Genomic DNA, 13,295 nt, shown 5'->3' with positions numbered 1-13,295 from the left:
CATATTTTCTAGTGAAAATAATAAACCCATAACACATTTCAGGTATCGTAATTCATAAACCAGTAAATTTCATGATTCTATAAATCATGAACAATTCATAGTTTTCGATGAAAACCAAAAGTCAGATATCACAAACCATGTTGCCATGGTTCATAAACCAGTAAATCAATACTTTCCTCAAAACTCATTTTAAAACATATAAAAATCGTCATGTAGTACATGCGGAACACACTAGATATCCAAGTATTTCTTTGAGACACTAGGTAGTTATCAGAATGTATAACATGAAACTGATGTAATTTAATCGGATTCTAGGAACGAGGTTTTATTGAAGTGAATCGATACTAACTGATCTAATCAGACATTTAAGGTTTATACTTTAGAATCCCACTATGATTCATGTACATCAGGAAAGTGTTCAGGAAACTTTATACATAATTTTTGATTCATATTTATTGAGAGTGATTCCATTACCCAACAATCAGGGGTGTTCAAGATTAGGCATTGAATTAACAATATTTTAGTCCAATTAAACCAAATGGCGGTATTCAAGATCCTTTGCATCTGAGATACTTGCGTGTTCAGATATGACTAGAGTGATTTGAGCTAATAAGAGAGAAATGAAGATTCAAAACATTTACCATTTATATTGATCGATCGGATTATCGAACAACTCCATAACTGATGCCTATTGACTGGTCAATTCTTTGCCCTTCCAGGGTATTCACTCTTTAATAACAAAATTTATTGTCCATAGATCCTCTTCATAATCATCACTGAATAGATCTTATGGGAATGAACATATATTCCAACGTTCTTTATTTTATTTTCACGTTTCAATGATACTAAGAAATGCCAACGTACTTGACTTATGGTTCATAACCCATAGGAACAGTACATCATCCATGTTTATTTGGATTCCTTAATAATCCAAAACATTTACTTATTTTAGGCCATAAGGGTATTTTGGCCATTTTTGTGCTCAATGTTATTCTTGTCATTTCATAGCTTGAGGATATCCAATTCTTCCTGGGCTTGATGAAATTCTTGGGTCATTTGCATTCCAGGAGTATTTTGGTCATTTTACAAATCCAGGGTATTTCAATATTTTTCTTCCGTCTGATCTTATTATTTAATTCAAACTTCTAGTATCTTGTACCAGCCATCTTGGGTTTAGAAATCGACTATCCAGATTTTCTAAGCAAAACTAGCATTTTCTATGCACATAAGTAGTTTTATTGGATTAATATGTCTTTTCCAGAGTTATTATCTAACTTCCAGGGATAATTCTTGTCTTTTTACAACATAACGGTATTTTCATAATTTTACCTAACCAAAGTATTCTCATAATTTCTCATCCAAGTACCTTTGGCATTTAACCTTTAATGAGATAAACTATAATTTATAGATCCGAGAGTTGTTTGCTTTATCACTTAACCACAGAACTTGTAATTTAATTCTAACGGTCCTCCACTTTCTTGTATTAGTCATCTGAGCCATATTCAGTTACCGAATTTTTACTTTATTCAGTTCAATTGTAAGAATTAATTAATTACATAGATGAGACCAAACATTTCTATTCATGCATTTACCAATACCAACATGTTCCATAAAGCATGAAAATGTAGTAATGTATTACCTCAATTTTCGTGTCATACTGATTGACCATTTAAATTTCATTCGAATGCCCTCGATCTTTAGTTCAACGTCCAATAATTCCTCAAATACATATCAACATAAATTTAATAAAAAAGGAGCTTAATTGCGAAAAATGGATCGAATCAGGTGATAATCTGTGAAAAATAACTGACCGAGTTCAAATTTGGCGAAGCAGACTTCGGAATCAGACTCAGGAAACCGAAAAACATAAAATATGTCTTTTCGAAAATTTTGACTTTTTGGTCAAAGTCAATGGTCAACATTGGTCAACAGTCAACAGCTCGGTCCAAGCGGCTCGACCTAGCTTGGCTTGACTCGGCTCCCCTGGATGACAGACGACACCCGCTCTTAGGGGGTGGTGCGTGCGGCGATCTAGGAGGTTTGAAAAATTCCATAAAATTTTTAAAAATTATTTTAAGGTATTTTGAGACACTTACGAAGCTTGGTTCACAATTTCGAACAACGAAGAGCTCGATTCCGAAACGTCGCAAACTTAAACTTCCTCACCCCTTCACTCTCCGGTGAAGACGGAGACAAGAAGAACACCGGTGGACTAGGAACGATGCAAGGAACACGATTGTGTGGGAGGTGTCGAAAATGGGTGGACGGATCGACGGAAAACCAATAGCGATCAAGTTAAAACCGATGATACTTTCGGTTGAGATTTAAGGCGAACGATGACGATTCACAACGAGAGGTTTGGGGGTTTTGTTCATTGGTCGAAAACGAACACAATGGTGGTTTCGGATCGACGAATGGTGGAGAAATCGTAGCTCAAAGAGGTTGATCGGGGTAAAAGGAAATGGGAAGCATTCTGGGAAAATGGACGGGGAGGGGTTTATAATTCTCAGTTAAAGAAAAATAGGTAAATTATGAGTTTGGTTCCTAAATTCCGACACTTCCTAAAATGGTATGCCAACTTTTAAATTTTACATTTTAATCCTCAATTTCTTCCAAAATACCACTTAAATTCAATACTTTATAATTTCTAAAATTTATCCCCTAAATTGGGGTGTGACAGAGATAGGAGTTACAAATTGTAATTCCGCGGCTTCCAAATCCTTTTTTTTCTCATTCTCCTTCTCCTGAGATTCCAATGCCAATTTCGACTCCAAGTAATACTCAGTCGCCTGCTCAATCAGTACCTTCTACACCAGATTTTCATATTCATCTCAATAAAATGCAACTATGCATATGCCATCAGACTCACCACCCCGTTAACCTAGAAAGCTTACTTCTTCGGTGTGGAATCACTTTGAGAGGATGGTTGTTAATAGAGAAACAAGAGCAAAGTGTTTGCATTGTGGTCACATGTTATCTACCTAAAGCAAAAGTGGAACCTCACATTTGAAAGACCATCTTGAACTTAGATGCTCTAAAAACATGTGATGTAAGTTGATTTGCGCTAAAAACTCTTGTCTATTAATCGTAAACAAGACTCATTTATAAAGCTAGAAAACCATGTGTTTTCTCAAGAGGTATCGCGAAAGGAGCTAGCCAATATGGTCATTTTTCAGGAGTATTCATTATCTATTGTTGAACACATTGGGTTTCAAAAATTCATCAACAACTTAAATCCAAGCTTCAAGATAATCTCACGCAATACTTTGGAAAATGATATATTAAAAATGTTTGCAAACGAGAAAGCAAATTTGAAGAAATTATTTGATGATCATAGGGGGGAGTGGTAATTACTACTGACATGTGGACAGCTTCGAATCAGAAGAAAGGTTATATAGCCGTCACATCACATTATATTCATGATCGTTGTAATCTGCGGAACAAAACCTTGAGGTATATATTATGATAATTTTGTTTTGTAAACATTTGAAAGGCTTCTTACTTGTTTTTGTTGTGTTCTTCTAATGATTTTTTATTTGCTCAAAACTAATGTGCTTTAATTATGTAGTCTTAAATAGGTTTGTTTATGTTCATTGTCCGCATACTGTCAACATGCTTGCCCAAGTTTTGATATTTTTTTAAAATTTAAATATGCATTAATTTAATTAGAAATAACATCTAACAATACTTGAGCAGAGATACACTCCGGGCATTCATAAGAAAAATAAAAAGGTTCATAAAATGAAAGAGCAGTTTGAGCTAAAACATGAGCTGTAACATTCGCAGAACGTTGAACAAAGCAAACTTGCACATGGGGGTTCGTCTGAAGTAAGGCTCTAGCTTCCACAAGATAAAAGCTAGACACAGAAAGATCACATGAAGTTGATAACAACTGCTACACTAGATTTTGAGCATCACTTTCGACTATAACTAAAGCCACATTCATTTTCACTGCTAAGCAAATCCCAACAGAGATGGCCTAAGCTTCAAAATACAAGGGGCTGAACAGTTAGAGATAGAAAAAGCCTGGCCTAAAAAAACTAAACCATTACCATCTCGAGTAATAACACCAACAACAGCTAACCCCGAAGAAGAAACAAAAGCGTCATCCACATTAATTTTAACAGTTATGGAGGGAGGCTTGCACAAGGTTGAGGACCGTTTGGAATCAAAACCTATCTTTGGAATGCCACAAGTATAATACCCCAAATTTTGACCAGTGACTAAAATGTAAGTTTTAAAAGTTTAGTGGCTAAAGTATAAACTTTTATAAGCATAAGGACCAAAATTGTAATTTTTAAAAGTTATATATTTTAGACTGTAAATGAACAGTTTGGGGAAAAATATATTAGTGGAAATCATATTTTGGTACGAGATTTGTGTTAAATGTTATAAAGCGGTAAAATTCGGTATTGAAATCGGATAATCAAATCGAATCAAAATTTCACGAAGATGTGAAATATGTTAGATAAATGTTATAAATATTATTTATATATTTTAGAAAAGTGAAATTTAACAAGGAACAATAGAATTAAGGTCGATTTTCCATGTTAAGCCAAAATTTTGGAATTTGATGACTAAATTGCAACATTAAAAATTTTCAAGGATAAAAGTATAAAATCATAATTAAGATATTTTTTGGATATGATGAGGTAAGGGATGATGTCATAGAGTGGCAAATTTGTAGTTATGAAGTTTCATTAATGGCAAAAATGGAATTTCCTATTAAATTGAATAAAAAATTCAATTTTATTATATTTATGCCATGTGCTAAGAATATTATCATAAGAATAATCAAGAAAGATTGGCATTTTCAGCTTCTTCTTCTCCAGTGGCAGAAAGTTCAGGTTTTAAAAGGTGAGAAGTTTTGTTTTGATTTTTGGTCCATTTTTACTAGAATTTTTAGTTATGTTATTAAGGATAAAATAACCTACATGAAATTCTCTTTCATTTGGCATAAAAATCTTCAGGTTTCATGCTCAAGTTGGTAAGATGTTGATGAAGGGAAAGTGTGATTTTTTTATGATTAAAGATCAATTCTTGATATTAGAAGTGTTGTAAGAATTGATAAAGAACCCAAAGATACAAATTAATGAAAAACAATTGAATCTGACAGTTAGTTTGAAAATTCACCAGAATTTTTATAAAAATGATTTGGAGGTGATTTTTATATATTTGTGTTCTTATATCAATCTAGTTTTGTTTAAAACAAACGGGGATCAATTTCAAGGCATATACAAAAAGATATGAATTTTTAACCGAGAAAATGTCAGAAAAACGGGGGAGCAGATTATGCACAAAACAGATTCTGTCGGTCAACTTTGCAAATTCACCATAAATTGTAAAAAATGAACTAGAAGGAATTATTTATATGGATAGTTTCGTATTAGAGTATAGTTTTCAATGGAATAAACATAATTAAATTCCAGTGTGCATATCAATACATAATACCAATTCTTTAAAGGTAGTATGAGTTGTCTGAATATGTAAATTTTAGAATTTAAGTGGAAATGGATTAGAATCTGAAGAGTAATGTTTAAATGTTTGAGTATATTTTTGGATGCTTGGAATTGAAGTTAAATGGCAAGATACCATTTTGAATAAATTGGAAATGTTGAGAAGATTTCTAAAAGAATTCATTTTAATGGTTAGATGGTGGAATTCGAAATGTTCCAAAACTTTGGAGACTTGTTTGCAAGTTCTTAAATGAAGAAGTATTATTTGAGTAAATAATTGAATGCTGGAAAATTTATTAGTATGCTGAATTTTGAATTAAATATTGAGTTGAGGTTGAATTACAAATTTATAAAGTTAAGTGTTGAAAATCAAAAGTTTAGGAAAGTTTGGGTTGAAAATTCTAATGTTTTGAATATTGAAGATTTGATTTAGGTATTTTATTCAAGTGCTGGAATTTAATAATCAATGTACAATTATCATAATGGTGAAGGACCATTATGAATTAAATGGAAATGCTGAGGTGAATTCTAAAAAAAGGAATTCACAATTTGTGACTTATTTGTGTAATTTAGCAAAGATGAAGGGTTAAAGATGAAAATAAATATTCTTGGATTTGGAAGAGTATTTCAAAAGTTGGAAATTATAATAGAAATATGATTTATTTTGATATCGATTTTTTATTTCTATAGATTTTCAAATATTAAAATCAACTTATATTAGTACGATACTAATATGTAGTTAGGACAATTTTTGTGTTATAATTTGGTTTTGTCAGACTACGATAAATCTAGCAATACGAACGATTCGAAAGGAAAGGACAAAGCTCGTGACTAGGATTATTATATACACGTTTTGTAGTGAGGCAAAGGTGAGTGCAATTTATTTATTTAATTATTCTAATTGATGAAGACTTGCGATAAGTCAACCTCATATTATCTTTTAAGAGTATGGTTTTATTTTAACCATAGAATATTTCCATAATGATATATAAATGATTTATGATTATTTTGGGTATGAAATTACTCTATATATTTTTATATGATATTTTCTGAAAAAGGTATTCGAATGAATTATTTTTGGAATGATTTTAAAGAAAGATATTTATTGTTAATGATGAAATATTTTCTCGATGATTTTATAAATGTTATTTGAATTATTTTGGGTATGAACTGCCCATATCATGTTTTATGATTGTGAAATATATATGTTTCTGATTATGATATAATTTTTATCAAATGATTACGAAATGAACTGAAAGCCCATTGTATGTTATATTGAGAGTTAAAGATACAATTGGCATGCCATTAGGTGGAGTGATTATCTGTTCTGATTCTGATATACTGTGGTGTACCTGAGTGTACACTAGTATATGTTTCTGATTTGAATGCATTTTGTATACATATTGTTATTTCTGATGTGATAGCACTGTGTGTGCTTATCTGTTCTGATTCTGATGCTGGCACTGAGATCTGTATTGCACACACTCATCTGACTCACGTACCTTATATTCTCTTAAAATATACTTTGGGCTATAAAAATGAAATACGAAAGTTCTGAAAAGTGTCTGATTACAAAAGAATATGGGCTGATTATTCTGTCTGATCTGATTTATTAAGATTTTGTGAAAATCATCATATGATTCTTTTCAGGTTTCTGATAAAGTTCAACATAAGATATCCGGTTTAAAATTCTGAAAGTTTGTTTATTTTATTTTTTTTATAAATTTATATATATTTTGATACTTTATTTATTTGTTCTCACCTTTAGTATTACTGCCTCACTAAGTTATACTTAGCGCGTGATGATTTTCATGCGTAAGGTCTGATTGAGATACAAACGTTTTATGAGGAGCCTTCCAAGCATCATGTGCAGATCATCTATAATACCAGTATCAGTAAGACATCGTTAAATTTTCTTTTGACTAGCAGTGACATGTATATTTATGTTATCAGTCTGCTTTATCAGTTTTGACTAAATGGTTGGTAATAGTAAATTAGGACTATTTAATTTGACTAGATTAGCTTATCAGTATTTTAATATGCCTAAAATTATATAGTAAATAAAATAGTATGTTTTTAAATGGTATGGAAATTCAAGGAGATAAAAATAGTTGATAGAATGTTGAAGAGATAAAAATAGTTGATAGAATGTTGAAACTAGGAATGTTTTAAAAACAAAAATTTAAGTAACTGTGAATAGTAATCGTTAGTCAGTTTGATGTGACATCTATGGCTCGTATTATTAGATGTTTACGGTCTAGGAGTGTTACCTTTATTGTTATCAAAGCTGCAGGTTTAGCCGATTCTCGGCCTAAACCGAGCCTATATTATGTCAGAAATATGTACATGCCACTAGGATGTCGAAATTACTGATCTGGTATGATCTGATGATTTTATTTATGATGCTTCTCCTTACTAAGGTAAGTTTGTGATTTAGTTTAGATGTCGGGTTTGAAAGCCATTAAAGGGGCCACCGAACAAGAGGTTCTTGAAGGAACCGGAAGTGGAAGTAGTAACGAGGTAGAGTATGTACCTAAACGATAGGGAGCACAGACACATCAAGGAGTGTCGGCTCCAGATCAGGGAACGTTTTACAAGCTCTAGGGGCTATCATGGCTCGATATAAGCTAGATGCAACACCTTCTTTTCCTCTATCTCCACATTTTCCTTCAATTTTGAGAATATCAATTTCGAAAGAATCAAAAAGTTTAGGAGCTGCAAAATTTAAAGGTGAAGCAAACGAAGCCTCAATAGAGGTAGATATGTGACTGAATGATGTGAAAATAATGTTGGACAATCTTCACTGTTCCGAGGATGAAAAATTGGATGGAGTAGTTTCACTGTTACGAGGCCAGGATCGTATATGATGGACGAATGTGACAACATGCGTTCCTTCAGATCAGATCACTTGGTGGTTTTTCCTAAAAGTATTTTAGAAGAAATATATCAGTGAGTTGTTTATTACCCAGATGAAGCAGGATTTCTTTAATTTGATTTAGGGTGGTAAATCTGTATACGAGTATAAATGTGAGTTTAATAAACTTGCTCGATATGGCTCAAAGATGGTTCTCACTGAAAGAGACATATGTCAGAAATTTATTTGAGGCCTCCACCCTAGACTCAGAGAACTGTTGTTGACTGCAAATTTGACCATTTTTCAGGAAGTGGTGAATAAAGTAAAAGATTTGAAAATGACGCAAAATGAGAGTTATATTATAAAGCAGAAATGACAAGCTAAAAGATCAGGAGCGTTATCCTTATTGTCTAAAAGAGATCGAGGTATTCAGTATCAAAATAAATCTAAAAATGGTATTTTCTATCTTTATGATGAGCCTGCATTTGTTTTGATTGATCCGAGTTCTACGCATTCCTATGTTAGTTCAAAATTAGTTAAAAATAAGAATATTCCATTAGAACCCATCAATAGTGATATGATAGCTATAAATCCACTGGGTCATAGTTCTAGAGTTACACGGATTAGTAGCAATTGTCCGATAAAGATTCAAGGGGTTGTATTCTCGACGAATCTTTTGGAGTTACAATTTGACGAGTTTGAGTTATATTGGGCATAGATTGGTTATCTCAGTATTATGGTTGAGATTGATTGTCGCATGAAGCAACTATTTATAAAGGATGTAGAGGGTGCAAAGATAATAGTAATTGGAGAAAAAGCGAGATCTTTGCTCAATGTGATATCAACAGTGGCAACAATGAAAATGATGGAAAAATGTTGTACTGCTTTCTTAGAAAATCTGATTGATACCCGGAAATATGAAATTTGATTAGAGGATATTCTGACAGTTCGAGAATATTTCAGATGTATTTCCTAAGGAATTACCCGGATTTCCTCCTGATAGAGAAGTGGAGTTTAAAATTGATGTTTTCTAGGTACTGCACCTATTTTCAATGGCTCCAACAGAAGTTAGAGAATTAAAGACTTAACTATATGAGCTATTTGTTTTAGGTTTTATTAGACCAAGTGTATCTCTGTGAGGTGCACCAGTACTTTTTGTTAAAAAGAAAGATGAATCGATGTGATTATGTATAGATTATCGTAAACTGAATAAAATGACGATGAAGAATAAAGACCCTCATCCGAGGATCGATGATCTGTTTGATCAGCTCAAGGGTGCTTCAGTATTTTCAAAGATAGATATTCGGTCAGGGTATCATCAGCTAAAGATAAAAGATGAAGATATTCTAAAGATGAATTTTAAAACATGATATGGTCATTATGAATTTGTTGTAATGCCGTTTGGAATGATCAATGCTCCAACATCATTTATGGATTTGATGAATCGGGTGTTTTAGTCGTATTTAGATCAATTTGTGGTTGTGTTCATTGATGATATTTTAGTGTATTCTAAGACAAAGGAAGAGCACAGCGCACATCTCTATATCGTACTTCAGACGTTATGAGATAAAAATTTATATACTAATTTATCGAAATGTGAATTTTGGCTGTCAGAGGTCACTTTTCTGGGCCATGTTATTTCAGCAAAAGGAATTATAGTAGATTCCAAGAAAGTGCAAGCGATAGTGGAGTGAAAACCTCCGCAAAATGTTTCGAAAGTCCGAAGTTTCTTGAGGTTAGCTGGATATTATTGGAGATTTGTGTAGATATTTTTCAATAATTACATCTCTACTTACCAAGTTACTTCGAAAGGATGTACCATTTGTCTAGACCGAAAAGTGTCAAGAAAGCTTTGATATGTTTAAAAAGATTCTGATGCAGGCACGAGTATTAGTACAGTTAGAGTCAGGAAAGGATATGTAATCTACAGTGATGCGTCCCATAATGGTTTGGGATGTGTTTTACTATAAGAAGGTAAAGTGGTAGCCTATGCTTCAAGGCATTTAAAGGCACACGAACGGAATTATCTAACACATGATTTGGAGTTAACAGCTGTAGTGTTTGGTCTCAAGATATGACGCCACTACTTATATGGTGAGCGAAGCTACATTTGTGTAGATCATAAGAGTTTAAAATATTTGTTCATTCAGACGGAATTAAATCTAAGGCAAAGAAGATAGATTGAGCTTCTCAAGGATTATGATGTTATTATTGATTTCCATTCGAGAAAGGCTAATGTGATAGCTGATACACTTAGCCGAAAAATCTTTGCTGCTATGAAAGTGTTAGATGTACGATTATCAATGAAAAAAGATGGTATGGTAATTGCATAATTGAGATTGAGACATTCCCTATTGGATCGAATTAAGGATCTACATAATAAAGATAAAAAAATGTTTAGATAGAATGAAACAAGCGAAGAAAAGAGAAATGAAAGATTTGAAATTAAGTATGATAGATGTTTGTGTTATCGGAATCAAATTTGCATACCAGATGACGAAGAACTGAAGAAAAATCTTCTTTCCGAAGCTCATTATAGTTCTTGGATTATGCATCCAAAATCCTAGAAGAAACAAAATGTATCAAGATTTAAACAGTCGGTATTGGTGGACAGGTATGAAAAGAACTATCACTGAGTTTGTTTCTAAATGTCTAACTTGTCAGCAAGAAAAAGTAGAACACCAAGTACCTCTAGGGTTGTTGCAACCTATCTCCATTCCTTAGTGAAAATGGGAACGAGTTACAATTGATTTTTTGATAGGTTTACATCTGACACTCAGCTAGAAAGATTCGATTTGGATGATCGTAGATAGATTGATGAATACAACACTTTATTCCAGTTCAAGAAGATTATTCTATGAACAAATATGTTGAATTATATGTCAGAGAAATAGTACGACTTCATAGAGTACCTATTTCGATAATTTCAGACAGAGATCCGAGATTCACTTCGAGATTTTGGAAGTCTTTGCATGAGGCATTGTGAACTCGACTAAATTTCAGCATAACTTATCATCCTCAGACAGATGGTCAATCTAAGCGAACTATTCAGATGATTAAAGACATACTAAGGGCGTGTGTTATTGACTTCAATCATGGTTTAGCAGAATTTTCTTACAACAATAGTTATCAATCAAGTATCAAAATGGCTCCTTTTGAAGCATTGTATGGAAGAAAATGTTGAATGCCACTGAATTGGTATGAACTAAAAGATCGAGATATAATTGGTCCATATCTGATTAAGGAGGTGGAAGACAAAGTGAAGATCATCCAAGATAATCTCAAGATAGTTGCTGATATACATAAATCTTATGCTGATTTAAAAAGAAAAGAGATTGAATATCAAGTAGGTGATAAGGTATTTCTTAAAATGTCACATTGGAAATTTTTTTTGAGATTTGGACGGAAAGGGAAATTGAGTCCAATATTTATCGGGTCATATGAGATTGTAAAAACAATTGGACCAGTAGCTTATCAGTTGGCGTTACCTCCAGAAATGTATAAAATTCATAATGTATTTCATGTATATATGCTTCGAAGGTATCGATCAGATCCTTCACATGTAATTACACTGGTGGAAATTTATATTCAGTTGGATTTATCATACGAAGAGGAGCCAGTAAATATTCTAGCACATGGAGTTAAAGAACTAAGAAATAAGACGATACCACTAGTAAAAGTTCTTTAGCGGAACCATAAAGTTGAGGAAGCAACTTGGGAACGAATTTCCTCATCTATTTAATTCAGGTATGTAGATACGTAGATAAAATTTGAGGATGAATTTTCTTTTAGGGGAGGAAGTCTAATACCCCAAATTTTGACCAGTGACTAAAATGTAAGTTTTGAAAGTTTAGTGGCTAAAGTATAAAATTTTACAAGTGTAGGGTTTGAAATTATAATTTTTAAAAGTTATATATTTTAGCCTGTAAATGAACAGTTTGGGGAAAAATATTTTAGGGGAAATCATATTTTTGGTATGAGATTTGTGTTAAATGCTAAAAAGCGGTAAAGTTCGGTATTGAAATCGGATAATCAGATCAAATGAGAATTTCACGAAGATGTGAAGGATGTTAGATAAAGTTTGGAAATATTATTTATATATTTTAGAAAAGTGAAATTTAACATGGATCAATAGAATTAAGGTCAAATTTCCATGTTAAGCCAAAATTTTGGAATGTGGTGACTAAATTGCAACTTCAAAAATTTCAAGGATAGAAGTATAAAATCAGAATTAAGATATTTTCTGGATATGATGAGGTAAGGGATGATGTCATAGAGTGGCAAATTTGTAGTTATGAAGTTTCATTAATGACAAAAATGGAATTTCCTATTAAATTGAATAAAAAATTCAATTTTATTATATTTATGCCATGTGTTAAGAATATTATCACAAGAATAATCAAGAAAGATTGGCATTTTCAATTTATTCTTCTCCAGTGGCTGAAAGTTCAGGTTTTAAAAGGTGAGAAGTTTTGTTTTGATTTTTGGACCATTTTTGCTATAATTTTTAGTTAGGTTATTAAGGATAAAATGACCTACATGAAATTCTCTTTCATTTGGCATAAAAATCTTCTTGTTTCATACTCATGCTGGTAAGATGTTGATGAAGGGGAAGTGTGATTTTTTTTTATGATTAAGATCGATTCTTGATATTAGAAGTGTTGTAAGAATTAATGAAGAACCTAAGGATGCAAATTAATGAAAAACAATTTATATTCTGAATCTGGCAGTGAGTTTGAAAATTCACCAGAAATTTTATAAAAAATATTTGGAGGTGATTTTTATATATTTATGTTCTTATATCAATATAGTTTTGTTTAAAACAATCGGGGATCAATTTCAAGGTATATACAAAACGATATGAATTTTTAACCGAGGAAATGTCAGAAAAATGGTGCAGCAGATTCTGCACAAAACATATTCTATCGGTCAACTTTGGAAATTCACCATAAATTGTACAAAATAAACTAGAAGGATTTCTTTAT

This window comes from Hibiscus syriacus, unplaced genomic scaffold (assembly GCF_006381635.1).
Source record: "Hibiscus syriacus cultivar Baekdansim isolate YM2019G1 unplaced genomic scaffold, ASM638163v2 tig00110306_pilon, whole genome shotgun sequence".
NCBI lineage: Eukaryota > Viridiplantae > Streptophyta > Magnoliopsida > Malvales > Malvaceae > Hibiscus > Hibiscus syriacus.
Note: the sequence above shows the minus strand (reverse complement) of the source record.